Source organism: Artemia franciscana, chromosome 19, assembly GCF_032884065.1.
Source record: "Artemia franciscana chromosome 19, ASM3288406v1, whole genome shotgun sequence".
NCBI lineage: Eukaryota > Metazoa > Arthropoda > Branchiopoda > Anostraca > Artemiidae > Artemia > Artemia franciscana.
In genome coordinates this window covers 10,944,110-10,958,521 of record NC_088881.1, presented here as the reverse complement: position 1 = coordinate 10,958,521, position 14,412 = coordinate 10,944,110, and the positions used below count along the sequence as shown (strand labels likewise).

The 14,412-nt window shown below is 34.6% G+C and overlaps 1 protein-coding gene across 5 annotated transcripts in view; it reads right to left on the bottom strand.

The window, feature by feature from the left end:
* Positions 1 to 14,412, bottom strand: part of LOC136039284 (gamma-aminobutyric acid receptor subunit beta-like) — a 191,217-nt gene that overhangs the window by 122,995 nt on the left and 53,810 nt on the right. Inside the window, exon 2 of one of the 5 annotated variants that reach the window (XM_065722867.1) lies at positions 8,495 to 8,666. The exons of 3 other annotated variants lie outside the window; for them this stretch is intronic. The gene's annotated coding sequence lies outside the window, so the exon portion shown is untranslated. Of the gene's footprint in view, positions 1 to 7,136; positions 7,267 to 8,494; positions 8,667 to 14,412 lie in introns of those variants that run through there. One more of the 5 variants, XM_065722869.1, reaches the window with a different exon arrangement.

The following is a 14,412-nucleotide window of genomic DNA, read 5'->3' as shown; positions in this document are numbered from 1 at the left end:
TTCAGGGGTGGGAGGGTGTCATAAATAAAGATTTAAAGGAAATGGGAACTTCCTGGGAGGGTGTAAAGAGGGAGGCTTTGAATAGATTGGTTGGAGGAGGAGCGTGCGTAGCTGTGTTGGCCTCAGGCAACTTGGTGCTGCAGTGAGATATTTGTAGTAGTAGTCTTAGTGGCCATACTGGCGCAAAGTACCCGCAACTACCCGTCCCAGTTATATTACTGACTTTATATACTGATGGTTTCGCAGAGCTCCTTGAATAGAGATGAGCCCAGTTGTTTCGCTAGTGAATACCCTATTCTGTTGTTTGTTGTTTGTTAATGACCCAGCTCATAGGATCAAGTCACCCAAGGAACTCTTAACTCTCCTGAACGTAGCTGAAGCTGACTTGGTATCAAAGAAGTTGAAGCTCAATCTATCCATGTCAAAGATTGTTTTGTCCAAGACACTTAGCTACATCTAGGGAATAGTAATATCAAGCTTGGCTGACCAAAATCAAAAGATATTAATTGCAAATTAAATAATCTAAAATAATGGTTAAACCCGGGATTTTTCATACGGTAAAAAATAAAAATAAATAAAATATACAGACTGGCCACCATAGCTCCACATTTGGACTTCCATGGTAGGAATTTTGACGGCCACCATGATTTCTTATTTACTTATAAAAGTTGAGAAAATAAAATCAACCACAGGTAAAGTACTTAGGATTCGTGGTTGCAACAAATGGGGACTGAACCGGGCACATTAAGTTTATCATTTCACGTGGAAAGGCAGTAGCTTGTCCTCTAGTCCGACAGAATCGTATATTGGGAACTAAAATATTAAGAAGCACCCCTGTCTTTCTATGCCTAAATCCCTACCAGTTGCCAATCGTGGTTGGGAGTTGTGGGGGTCTGCTATAATGAGACAATTGGAGTCTCTGTATTTTGTGCATTTTAATAAGTTCTAGGCCAACAAATAATTTTAGTAGTATAGTTCTAAAAGGTGAACTAGGGTTGCTAAATCTGAGTTATTGGAGGACTACACAGGTGATTAACATTAGGTTACAGATTTTAAGTTTGGATAACAGACTTCTAGCGAAGGCAGTCTACAATGAGATGTTCAATTCTTATAAAAATTCAACATGGCCGAAACAGGTTCAAGCCCAGCTGGATAATGCTTGCTTTTCGTAGGCATAGAATGAGGGTCAGGCTTCCCAAAATAAATATGACGAATTTCTTGATAAATTTGAATTGTGCGTTCCGGACTATGGAGATTCAGGTTTGGCTTATTGCTGTAAAGAAGTCTAGTACCCTGCGTTTTTACCACCAGAATAAAGTAGTATATGATGAATAGCTTTATTTGAGACTGAGCCTACCGTGGACGGCTCTTAAGCGGTGAATACAAGTAAAATTTCTTAACAAGTTTTATTAAATGAACGTAACTTGTGATGCCAAAGCTCGAGAGGGAGAGCTCTGAATGCCGAGGACCACCCTCTCGACTTATTAACTTTCCATTCCTTAGGTTAAAGTTGAATTATTTTCCAATTACTTCGAGATCACAGTTCCATTTTAACTCTAATATGCTTTCAGTAAACTACAAGTAAAAATTTTCAGTGGCAAAACGTGACTAAAACTAGTAAAATGTAGATAGCAGTTGTACTGCTAATAGTATTAATGGCAAGGGTAACTAGGAGAAATATTTGCAATTGGAAACCAATTGCCCTAGAAGATGGATCTATCCTAATTCTAGCCTAATTCGTATGCCTAATTTGGCATACATTCAAAAAAAGGAGTAAGACCAGACCAAGGAGAGTTTACAGTCTTTTACAGTGTCGATGATTTAACAGAAGTTTGGGACATATGCAGCAATAAATCGAAATAGTGGGAACAATAAAGAAAGACATCTAGTTTAATCAACATTTTTGATTAACAAAATAAACAAAAATTAACAGAATTAACAAAAATTTTGATTGCTGGAAAATTTAAAATGACTACTCTGTACAAATTTTGCAAACATTATAGAAAACAAAGGAAATTGTGACAGCTATTTCAGTTTGTTTCTAATTCTGAAGAAATTCTTTATGAAATAAAAAAAAAAAAATTTCAACTGAAAGTAAGGGGCAAAATTAAAACTTTAAACGAACAGATATTATTGCGTATATGAGGGGGGTTGCCCTTCCCTCAATATCTCACACTTTACGCTCAAGTTTGATTACTTGTTCCAGCTATGTAAGAATGAATCCTGAATCACAAAGCCCCTTAAATTTGAATAATAAGCTCTTTTAAAGTTCTAAAAATTAAACGTTAGCCTAAAGAGCGATGTATTGAGGATAGGGCAATCCCCCTCGTATACGTAGCTATTTCTGTTCGTTTGGAGTTTTAATATTGCTCCTTACTTTCAGTTAAAAAACTTGTTCTTTTACTAAATTTCTGATGGTCTTAAATAATGCTGGGAAATCCGTCTCCCACTCCATGGAAAGTTCCCTTCCCCCCTGAAAAATTCCACCATACGTAATCCTATACTCCTTCGTAACCCCCTTCCCCTCCACAAGAAAAATCCCCCTGAAAAACGTATGTATACTTCCCAATAACCAAGACTGTATGTAGACAATGGGTCAAGTTTATGGCTTGCAGCCTTTAAACTTAAAGTTGGGTCAAAACTTAAATTTTGGCAACGGAGCTTGAGATTCAAGCTGTGTTCATTTTTTAAAGGTTTTTTACGAAAAGTATCTTGTTAAAATTCATAAACAGCTGACACAGAAATTTAATTTTGTGTCTGCTACAGCGGATTTTTCATATTTTTACATAAACATACGGAAAGCGAAATTCTAAGTACGATAGTAACTCCAGTGGTACACTTTTTTTTTTACCCAACACCATTTTGACAGTTTTTCTGATCTGTTTCAGATATATTTACCACTACCTACGGTACGGATAAAATTTTCTCCATAAGACTATGTAGCGTAAATTTTAATTTATGTTAGTGCAACAGGATCTACGGTGCAGTGTGGAAAAAACATAGCCTAGTTTATTCAAAAGTATAAATACATAAACAGTAACGAAAATTCCTATTCTCTCCGTTAAAGATTTTTGAGATACATCAGTAGTACACCTTTTTTTACGACTCGACCTTCTTTAATATTTATGCTATAGTAGCAATTGCAGCTATTGCTGTGACGCAATGGAAAAGTCTTTTTCCGCGCGTTTTGATGTGCCCCATTTCTGAACCAAATTTTCTCGACTGTTTTTGATTTTATACTATATTTATACATTTATGTTTTTCAACTCATTATGACTTATATGTCACTAAGATTATAAAATTAACCAGCATTTTCTGCAATATGTCCTTAGATAGTCCCAAGGCACGGCCTTGTAATATTGAATATCCATAGCCTCTAAACTTAAACAAACGATTTTGACAATTTGAATAATATTTAACTCAAATCAAGAAAAAAAGAAACAAAGAAAAGGGAGAAAAAGGAAAAAAGGATAAGAAGAGACAGAATGTGGGAGAGTTATTTCGAATATGAAAAACCCGCTGCAGCCACAGAGAAATTAAGACTTAAAAATAACAAAGAAAAGTATATTATTGCACATTAGCTATTGTGAAGAAGGTGCACTCGGTTATTGCGCTGATGGGGTGGAGATGCCATATCCATAAAAGAGAAAATTTCAATGCCCAAGTTATCTGAATCTTCATGAGCCTTCAAATAAAAATAGGAAGGGGTAAGGGGGGAAAATTTATCTCTCACCTCAATTTATTTAGACGAGGCCTAAATAAGGGTGCAGCAGTGTGATACCACCCTTCTCATTGCAGTTAAATGTTTCTGATATTTATCTTGCAGCTTCACATAACTAAATTAATTTGCTTCGTATTTATGTGCAATGATGTGTATCATAGAATTACTAGATATTAGAAACTCCACCATATTTACTTTATGTATCGTGTGGGTGAAAAATAAAATTAATTAATTAATTAATACGCAATGATGTATAGGTGCGCATCCAATATTATGAAGGAGGGACAGTGGATAATTTTATAAGCGGGGGGGGGGGAGAGCAGATGCCTGAAAGAGTAAATTTTGATACCAAAGCAACCTAGCTCTCGTTGAGCCTTCTCCCAAACTTAGAATTAGTTCTAGCAGAGGTGATATCTAGATATATTTCTGGTCTACGCCTTAATTATGAAGGTAAAGAGTAACAATAAACCCTAAATAGAGTAGAATTTTCCTTGTAGGAGGGGGTTGCCCCCTCCTCAATCTACCCCTCTCCTCGTGCTCGTAGAGGCTTCAGTGGATGTTTATTTTATCGGAAAGAAAGATTTCTAGTGTCTTATCTAAAACTCAAAAGTGACTGGATAGCAGCTAGCCCCTGTCCTAGAATTTTCTTTGACACTTGGTCCCTTTATAACCCCTTAGGACATCTGATCAGTATTTTGAGGTACCCATTTTTTTAAGAAGACTTGAAAATATTAATAAATTCACAACTATGGATAGTGCAGAACCCATATCCCCTGGGATAAGGGCTGAAAATTATGCTAAATGTCTTTTAGTTACAGATATATTTTATAATGAAAAAACGGGGCACCATATATGATCTTGGGAATCCAGTGGCAAAAAAATTAAGAGATTATTTTTTTTTTCAAAGAATCATCAACATTTCTGTGGGAAGAGGGAGGGTCAAGGGGTCCAAAAATGAGCCAAAAAACACTTCACCTGATAAATTTGAAACTTACTGGTGCAAGTCGTTGGGCCAAGGGAACTAATTTAAAAAAAAAATAATTCAATGGATAGCCCACATTGAAGTCGATTTGTCATCTAACAAACAGGACTAAAAAAATTGCAAAATTTTTCTTATTGGCCTAAAACTTACATCAAACTTTGGGCTTGAGGGGCCCTAGCAGGTAAAGAAATTAAAAAATATATTGCTTACCGTTAAAATACAGCCCACAATTAAAGGGCAAGAAATTTGTCTTAAACCTTTTTCCCAGCCACTTAAAATGGATGGGGCTATTTAAAAAAATAGTAGGAAGATTATTCGATTGAAATCTCAAAGTGTCTGTGTCTTCTTTAAAGTCCAAAAGCTACCTGAAGGCAATCAGCCTCCCCTTATCTACTTTTCTGCTATCTGGCCTTCCTCTAGACCCTATGATGTCTAATCAAACTTCGAGATATCTGTTGTGGTCAAAAACTTCGAAATGTCTAATAAGTTTCCCTTCAGGGTTGATATCACCTTCACTGTCTCAATGTTGAACTTTTTCTTACCCTTCTATTTTTCGTATAGTAGCCTAACAGTGTTCTAACAGCTTTTCTTAATTGTTTTTTAACGTTCAATGTGTTTATTTATTGTTAGACACCAGCACGAAACGCGTTTCGCTAGTAGTATGCTAGTATGCAGTCCAACAAGAGCCCGACCCCTACCATCCCTGGTGCCAGCACTTTTTTAAAATCCTCCACATCGATTCAATTGGTAATAGCACACACATATCCCATTACTCCGAGCACACACACATCCCACCATTCCTAAGATTATTTAGAGTTGCTAGTCCCTAGTTTCCGGCTAAACTTCTAAGATATTTAATATTTTCTGGGGCCAGTATATGCATATTTCTTCGACGAAACCATTCAACAGGTACAACAAGAGGGAATCCCTATACATATACAATACAAGATACAATGCTATACATATACTAATACTATACATTAAATATATTATATAATAATATATAATAGTATATAGATACTAATACTATACTATACAAGAGGTACGCCTAGACATATGGCGTTATCACAACCTCTGGTTGATAAGAGAATTCTCGGAAAGGCATGCCAGATATTATTTCTGAAACAATGCCATTGATACAAGCACCGTGTACTCCCATTGTGTTTGATACCTCCGACTAATATTTTGATATAAGAGAATGATCGTCTAAAATGAATCATCAAGGACTATAATATATAAAAGGTTTATGATCTGTATATTTCTTTTGAATGCTTAGAGGATGGGGACTGTTTCTTATACAGTTTCGGTTTGTCAAATGACATTTAAAGCCACATTTAGCTACCAAATTGTATGTATATCATCTATAGCTTTAAGATCATCCCTCCCTAATAAGCATTCTTTAGCTATTAAATTCAATCCATGGAATATTTTGAACCTGCGCCTTCAGGGGACGGTAAAGAGCAATATCTACTCTAAAAAAGAGAATTTACAGAATTTTATACGTTTTTACATCGTATATAATTATTAGTTTTTAAAAACCACCCCTCCCTACTAGTTACTCTTAAACTTTTCTATTCATTCCATGGATGATATTTGAACTCAAGCCTGAACAAGAATATTAGTAGAATACATATTATGAGTACGACAGGGTCCATCTCGCCATTAAAATATTTTTTTCTGGTTTTGAACGAGAAAAGGATGGACATAGGATCGTAACGAACATAAAAGGGCTCCATACCCTTTGGAGGAGGGGGTCGAATTTTTAAGGGGGAGATTAACTTTATTTTACCCAGATTGTTTTAAATGAATTTTTCCAACTTTTTTTCAACATGTTTCCAAATCATATTAAATATACTGCTAAAAAGGAACTTCTGATATTTAAAATTCAAAATGGGGAGGGGGATGTAAATATGCCAGTTTTGATTTTTTCTATTGGAAAAATAAAGTTTGTAGTGACATGTTTCTGACAGTTTTTTTTTATTGAACTTCGAAACTGAAATTTTTTCAACTTTTTTTTCATGTCTTAAAGCCATATTAAATATACACATAACAAAAAATTCAACTGTGGTATTTTAAAAAGTACAAAATGAAGATAATAATTACGTCAATCTTGATTTCTTCTAATAGAAAAACAATGTTTGTAGTGACATTTTTTTTTTACTTATATTTGTTTTGGGGACATAATTATTTTGGATCCTAGTATTTTATTTGACTTGGAGATTTTTTTCGGGACTTACAAGTATTTTGGGACTTTCTTGGTACTTGGGAATTTTCGTGGACTTTAGAATTTTGAGCTTAAATTTGAGAAATTTTAATATAACTAATATTTAAACGTCATTTTATAATTCCAAGCCACTGATTCAACAAAAAGACGACGAAATTATAAATGTGTGCTCGAAGATGTTTTGGGGGAGACTTTTTGGGAACTCTCACCTTTAATACTTTAATCCTTGAACCTTTAATTCTTAGAAATTTGCTTAGAGATTTTTTTAGGACTTATTATTTTCTTGGGACTTGTGAATTCTCTTGGACTTTAGAAATTTGAGCTTAAATTTGCGAAATTTGAATATAAAAGAATATTGAAGCATTATTTTCTAATTCCAGGCCACCAATTCAACAACAAGACCGCGAAATGATGAATTTTCTTTTCGACGATTTTTGGGGGGGAAGCCTTGAAGTCAACCGACCATATAGACGAGTCAATGTTAGAAGATCTATTGGCAATGATCAACGGTCTATAGAACGTTCAAGAATCGGCCAACTCTCCCAATGAAAACGTAAGAAAAATTGAATCGTCTCTCTCATAAGTCTCATAAATGATATGTGTGTGTGTGTTTGTGTGTGTGTATGTGTGTGTGTTTGTGTGTGTGTGTGTATGTGTGTTTGTGTGAGTGTGTGTGTGTGTGTGTGCGTGTGTGTGTGTGTGTGTGTGTGTATGTGTGTGTATGTGTGTGTGTGTCGGTGTGTGTGTGTGTGTGTGTGTGTGTGTGTGTGTGTGTGTGTGTGTGTGTGTGTGTGTGTGTGTGTGTGTGTGTGTGTGTGTGTGTGTGTGTGTGTGTGTGTGTGTGTGTGTGTGTGTGTGTGTGTGTGTGTGTGTGTGTGTGTGTGTGTGTGTGTGTGTGTGTGTGTGTGTGTGTGTATGTGTGTGTGTGTGTGTGTGTGTGTGTGTGTGTGTGTGTGTGTGTGTGTGTGTGTGTCTCTGTGTGTGTATGTGTGTGTGTGCGCGTGTTTGTGTGTGTTTGTGTGTTAGTGTTTGTTTGTGTGTGTGTCTCTGTTTTTGAGTATGGATGTGTGTGTTGGTTTGTTTGTGTATGCGAGCTGTGTATATATGTGTGTGTGTGCATGTGTGTGTTTACGTGTGAATGTTTGTGTGTGTATGTGTGTGTATGTGTGTATGTGTGTGTGTGTTTGTCAGTGTGTGTGGGTGTGTATTTGGTTGTTTTATTTGTGTGTATGTGTTGTTTAATATGATGTTACATGCACAACCTGGAAAATGAATGAGAAGCTACTTTCTTTTTGGAATGACATGGTTTTATTAAATTGAAAAAATAATATTTCAATAGCCTCCAATATAATTCATAATCACTGTTTTAACAACAAACACACACACACACACACACACACACACACACACACACACTTACACACACACAGACACACACACACACACACACACACACAAACACACACACACACACACACACATACATACATACATACACACACACACACACACAAGAACACACACACACAGAGAGACATATGAGAGAGAAGATAACAATTTTTCTTACGTTTTTATTAGAAGAGTTGGCCAATTCTTATGGATTCTGTGTACCGTCCGCTATTGCTAATACATCCTCTAACATTGACTTGTCTACATGGTTTGGTGAGTTCAAGTCTTCCTTCCCAAGAAATCTTTGAATAAAAATTCATCATTTCACCGTCTTTTGTTGAATTAATGACCTGAAATTAAAAATAATGTTTCAATATTCATTTATATTCGAATTTCTTAATTTTAAGTCCCAAATTAATTCTAGGCTCTAAAAAAGTTATGTCCCCTCAAAAATCTGTCCAAAAACAACGTCACTACAAACTTTATTTTTCTAATAGAAAAAATACTAATTGACTTATTCATAACGTCTTGATTTTATACTTTTTAAAAAATCGCAAGTTAATTTTTTTCTTATTTGAATATTTTATATTATTTTAAGAAATGAAAAAAAAAAAAGTTGAAAAATCCTCATTTTAAAGTTCAATAAAAAACAGCAAAAAATCAATGCAAATATTATTTGTCTAATACAAAAAATCCCGACTGACACATTTATATCACCCCCATTTTGTAATTTTTAAAATATCGTGATTTTTTGTAATATTTATATTTAACTAGATTTTAAGACATGGAAAAAAGATTAAAATATTTCAATTTAAGAAACTCAAAGCACAAAAAGATTACCCCTCCCTCCTAAAAATTTTGCCCCCCCTCCCTCCAAGGGGTATAGTCCTGTTATGTTCATTACTATTCTGTGTCCCTCCTTTTCTCGTTCGCAACCAGAAAAAAAATTATTGGGAGGTTGACCGTGTTGTGCTCATAATGCGTATTCTACTAATATTCATGTTAAGGCTTGGGTTCAAATTTAATCCATTGATCGAATACAAAAGTTTAAGGAAAATTAGTAGGGAGGAGTGTTTTTTTAAACTAATGATCGCATATTATTTACGAACTCATAAATTTCATTAAAGGCTCTTTTTAGAGTTGATCTTGCTCTATACCGTCTCCTGAACCTTCAGGTTTGAAATATTCCATGGATTAAATTCAATGGCTCAAAAATACTTAATAGGGAGGGATGATTTCAAAACTATAGATGATTTATCTAGAGAATTCGGTACCTAAGTGGAACTGTAAATACCATTTGATAAACCCAAACTGTATAAGAGACAGTAAATATCATCTAAGCATACAAAAAAAGTATATACATCGCAAACATCTAGTAACATCTAGTCCTTGTTAAGATTCCGCTTAGACATCTTGTTAGATTAACCTCATTTCATCTAATGAAATTAAATTGGACGACCATTTTTTTACATCAAATTATTCGTCTGAGATACCTTACATAATGGAAGTACATAGCGTTTGTGTAAATGGCATTCTTTCAGAAATCATATCTGGCATGCAATTCTAAGAATTTTTTATTAACCGGAAGTTGTGATATGTGTAGGGCTCTTGTTGTACCTGTTGGATGGTTTTGTCAAGAAAATATGCATATATTGTTCCCAGGAAATGTTAAATCTCTTAGAAGTTTAGCTTGATACAAGGGACTAAGAACTCCAAATCGTCGTAGAAATGGTTGGGTTATGCTTGTGCTCGGAGTAATCGGATACTTGTGTGCTTAGAGTAATAGGATTTCTGTGTGCTAGTACCAATTGAATGTAAATGGAGGATGTTGAAAAAGTGCCTGTACGAGGGATAGAAGGTGGTTGGCTCTTATCGGACTACATACTAGCATACCACTGTCTCTGGCAACGGTAATTTTACAGGAGAGTGTAAATGACGTTGTCAAGCTTTCAGTGACCTCTGCCAATTTAAATCGTGGATAAATATACCCTAGATCAAGAAGAGGTAGCGCAGAAACCGAAGATTTTGAAACAAAGTAGGAACATTCTTTAGTTTTAGGACGATCATACAATGCAATTCTTTCTTCAATTTCGTTCGTGATCTGGAGAAGGGGCGCTCAATATTTTCTTACAAATACTTATAAGCTCAAATGCCCCAAACTCTTTCATAATATTTCTAGGAAAGTGTTATGATGAACAATTGTCTATGATGCTGATAAATCATTATTCAAGTTTTTTGTGATGAGGGAAACAGAAAGAAAAAGGGATGTACCCTATGGATTTCCAAAGGTTTATTTTCGTAAACAATACCCAACAAACAAACTTCAGCTTTAAGAGATACCTATATTAGATGCAACAAATCTGTAATAAAAATAAAGGACATACTTGGCATAGGTAAAGATTCACAAGACGGAATTTGATTTAAGTTAATGAAGAGCCCACTTTATGTTTTCATAATTATTATAATATAACTACATTATTAGATATAGCTACAAAGTCCAAATATAAAGAGTCAATTGTCATTAAAATTGCACAAGCTGAATTACTATAAACTTGGACTGAAATCACTTCCCGTGACTGTTTTCCATATAAGAAAAAATAAATCATAACATAGTAAAAGCTCGAGTTCAGAGAAGAAAATAAGATCCAGTTACTTGTAAATGAATACTTGCTTTCCTTGTTCCTATTTTATCAAAATTCTTCAATCAAACAGTTCGTGGTAACGAACTGTAGTAAGGAGCGACCCGGCTCAATAGTAACCAAAACTCTAAAAAATTGAATTTTGATATCAATAGCTACATCAAAAGAATCGCATTTTAATGCTGATTTTAAATATATAAGTTTAATCAAGTTTAATCTTACCCATCAAAAGTTACGAGCCTGAGAAAATTTGCCTTATTTAAGAAAATAGGGAGAAACACCCCCTAAAAGTCGTAGGATCTTAACGAAAATGACACCATCAGATTCAGCGTATCAGAGAACCCTACTGTAGAAGTTTCAAGCTCCTATCTACAAAAATGTGGAATTTTGTATTTTTTGCCAGAAGACAAATCACGGGTGCGTGTTTATTTGTTTGTTTTTTTTTTGTTTTTTGTTTTTTTCTTTTCCCCAGGGGTCATCGTATCGACCAAGTGGTCCTAGAATGTCGCAAGAGGGCTCATTCTAACGGAAATGAAAAGTTCTAGTGCCCTTTTTAAGTGACCAAAAAAATTGGAGGGCATCTAGGCCCCCTCCCAAGCTCATTTTTTTCCCAAAGTCAACGGATCAAAATTTTGAGATAGCCATTTTGTTCAGCATAGTCGAAAACCATAATAACTATGTCTTTGGGGATGTCTTACTCCCCCACAATCCCTGGGGGAGGGGCTGCAAGTTACAAACTTTGACCAGTGTTTACATATAGTAATGGTTATTGGGAAGTGTACAGACGTTTTCAGGGGGATTTTATTTTGTTTGGGGGTGGGGCTGAGGAGAGGGGGCTATGTTGGAGGATCTTTCCTTGGAGGAATCTGTCATGAGGGAAGAAAAATTCAATGAAAAGGGCGCAGGGTTCTCTAGCACTACTATAAGAAAACAATGAAAAATAAACATGAAAACGTTTTTTCAAATGAAAGGAAGAAGTAGCATTGAAACCTAAAACGAACAGAGATAATTACGCATATGAGGGGTTCTAAAAATACTTTAGTATAAAGAGCGAGGTATTTAGGAGGAGATAAATACCTTGCTCTTTATGCTAAAGTATTTTTAGTAATTTCAACTATTTATTCTACGGCCTTTCTGATTCAGGGGTCATTCTTAAAGAATTGGGACAAAACTTACGATTTAGTGTAAAGAGCGAGGTATTAACGAGGGTAAAAACCCCCTCGTATACATAATAAAAATATAAGGTTATGAAAGTTTGTTATGTAAGTTAATTCTTAAGCTACGTGTATTTCTTACTAATAAAAACGTTCATTAAAAATTAAAAGTTCTAGTTGCCATTTTAAGTGACCGAAAAATTGGAGGGCAACTAGGCCTCCTTCTCCACCCCTTGTTTCTCAAAATCGTCTGATCAAAACTAAGAGAAAGCCATTTAGCCAAAAAAAGAATTAATATACAAGTTTCATTTTAATAATTTATGTGCGGAGAGCCAAAACCAAACATGCATTAATTCAAAAACGTTCAGAAATTAAATAAAAAAAACTAATTTTTTTAGCTGAAAGTAAGGAGCGACATTAAAACTTAAAACGAACAGAAATTACTCCGTATATGAAATGGGTTGTCCCCTCCGCAATCCCTCGCTCTTTACGCTGAAGTTTGACTCTTTGCCACAATTCTACTTTTTAAAACAATTAAAAGCTTTAGCGTAAAGAGCGAGGGATTGCGGAGGGGACAACCCATTTCATATACGGAGTAATTTCTGTTCGTTTTAAGTTTTAATGTCGCTCCTTACTTTCAGCTAAAAAAATTAGTTTTTTTTATTTAATCGCAAAATAGCCCTATAGCCTTGGTCTTTCAAGTACTTTTTGTCATGTTTATGGTTAAGGAATTCGACAATTCTTTTGTCTTCATTTAAATGACACTCACCATGAAAAAACAAAAGCAAAAAACAAAGAATTAATGAAACTGAAGAATAATTTGGCCTTAATTAATAAATCTACCTTTGATGTAACAATGCCACCTTAGTTACCTTTTACACACTTTTTCTTGCACCAATTATTAGGATTTACTCTTTGTCTCAACCATTAGCCTTTAATATTTAATTAGTCTTGTTATAAAGGATAATGTGGGAAGGGAATAGCATAACACAGCCGTTTTTGGGACAAGCAGGACGGTACAAGGATTGAAAATAGGTAATAAAATTTCAATATTTGAGATGGTGTCTGGCTACTTCTCTCCTCCCGTAAAATTCTCCCTGAAACATCCCCTCCAGACGATCCACTCCTAAAAAATCACTCTCCTGCAGGAAAACCCCCCAAAATTTCTCCCCCTGAATTCCCCAAGAAATATTTCCTCTGCAGACAATTCCCCCAAGAAAATCTCCCCGCATATAAAATTAAGCTTCCAAAGGATGATAAAACAAATAAAAAGGATGAAGAAAATAAGGCATTCTTAGATATTTTACCTATAATCCAAAATTCAGGTAGAATATATTTTTTTTTAATAAATTTTTTTTTAATTGATAGTAAGGAGCGGCATTAAAATTTAAAATGAACAGAAATTATTCCCTATATGAAAGGGACTGTCCCCCTTCTCAACGCTCCGCTCTTTACACTAAAGGTTGGCTCTTTTTCACAGCTCTATGTTATAAAAAAATAAAAAAAACTTTAGTGTAAAGAGCGGGCCATTGGGAAGGGGATGGCCCCTTTCATATAAGGAATAATTTCTGTTCGTTTTAAGTTTTAATGTCGTTCCTTACTTTCAGTTATAAAAAATTTGTTTTTATTTAATTTCAAAACGTTTTAAATTAATGCAGGTTTTCAATTTAGCTTACGAACATGAACAACTGAAACGAAATTTACATATTAATTTTACTTTTTTTAATTAATAATAACCTTATAATGACCTACGTTTGTATTTTCTTCCAGTTGTTCAAAAATAACTCCTGAATCACAAAGGCTGTTTAATTAGAATAATAACCTCTTTTAAAAGTTACACAAGAAAATTTAGCACAAGACGAGGGGCAACTCATCTCATATACGTAATATTTTCTGTGCGTTTTAAGTTTTAATGTTGCTTCTTACTATCAATTGAAGAAACTTGCTTCTTTTTTTTGGGTCATTTTTTAAATAATATCGGGAAGACCAGCTCCCCCTCGATGGAAAATTCCCTTACCCCCACGAGAAATTTCTCCACGGAAAGATTCTCCAAATTAACTTAAATTAGCAACATTTGCGGAACTAATTTTGTAAAAACATAGTAAAAAAATGGCCGAAGAGGTCGAAACAATTCTTATGAAAATAAATGTCACAGAATGAGCAATTCTCAAATGACTGAACTGAATGAAAGAAAAAATCTTTAAAAGATAAATGTAATAATGTATGTTCATTTTAAGTTTTAATGTTATTCCTTACTTACAGTTGGAAAAAAACTTGTTTTTTTTTAATATTTAATAAAAACC